This window comes from Solanum tuberosum, unplaced genomic scaffold (genome assembly GCF_000226075.1).
Source record: "Solanum tuberosum cultivar DM 1-3 516 R44 unplaced genomic scaffold, SolTub_3.0 scf00051, whole genome shotgun sequence".
Taxonomy (NCBI): Eukaryota; Viridiplantae; Streptophyta; class Magnoliopsida; order Solanales; family Solanaceae; genus Solanum; species Solanum tuberosum.
Genome location: NW_006238978.1, coordinates 1686695 through 1688104, shown reverse-complemented (window position 1 = coordinate 1688104; position 1410 = coordinate 1686695).

Here is a 1410-nt window from a genome sequence, read left to right as displayed (position 1 = left end):
TGTGGTCCCCGGTCTGAGATGATGGAAACAGGCACACCATGAAGACGAACCACCTCTCGAATGTAGATACGGGCTAACCTCTCAGCACTGTAGGAAGTATGGACAGGAATGAAGTGTGCTGACTTGGTCAATCGATCCACGATGACCCAAATACTATCAAGACCACGGGAAGTGCGGGGTAATCCTACAACGAAGTCCATGGTGATCCTCTCCCATTTCCACTCAGGAATGGGTAATCTCTGAAGTTCACCACCAGGCCTCAAATGCTCGGCCTTAACTTGCTGACAACTCAAGCAACGCGATACATAATCCGCAATATCTCTCTTCATGCCGCTCCACCAGTAGTGTTGTCTCAAGTCCCTATACATCTTAGCTGTACCCGGATGAATAGAATATTTGGAGTCATGGGCCTCGGTAAGAATCATCTGAATCAAACCCCCAACTCTTGGAACACAAAGTCGATCACCAAATCTTAAGACCCCATCTAAATCCAAGGTATCCAGGCCAGTGTCACCTCCCAAAACTCGATCTCGAAGTGCCACTAAGTCCTCATCCTTAAACTGATGGCTGCGAATCCGATCCAATAGACATGACTGAGCATCCACATAAGCTAGTCGATGCACAATCGCATAGTACCGTCCTTCTTCTTCACGAAGAGGACTGGGGCACCCCAAGGCGATACACTAGGCCGAATGAATCCCTTATCTAAGAGATCCTGAATCTGCACACTGAGCTCCTTGAGCTCTATGGGGGTCATACGGTACGGTTGTAAAGAAATGGGCTTAGTGCCCGGCTCTACTTCAATAGAAAAGTCAATGTCACGATCAGGAGGTACACCAGGCAGATCGGCAGGAAATACATCTGTAAACTCTAGAACAATAGGTACTGAATCAACGGTAGGACCCTCCCTACTAACATCTCTAACATAACCTAAATAAGCCAAACACCCGCTAGCCATCAACCTCTGGGCCCGAACAAAAGATATCACCCCAACTGGCGTGCGACTACAAGAGCCCTGCCACACCACTGGTGGAATACCAGGCATGACTAAAGTAACAGTCTTGGCATAGCAATCCAAGACCGCACGGTGGGGGGATAACCAATCCATACCCAAAATCAAATCAAAATCAACCATATCTAGCAGAATAAGATCAACCCTAGTGTCTCGCCTCTGAATAGTCACCACACAGGATCTAAATACATGATCCACTACTAAAGAATCACCTACCGGGGTTGAAACACGCAACGGCTCAACCAATAGCTCTGGGATCATACTCAATCGAGGAGCACAATAAACAGATATATAGGAATAAGTAGAGCCTGGATCAAATAAGGCGGATGCGGGCTGATGGCATAATAACACTGTACCTGTGATCAAATCATCCGAGGTCTCAGCATCTGCTCTAGCTG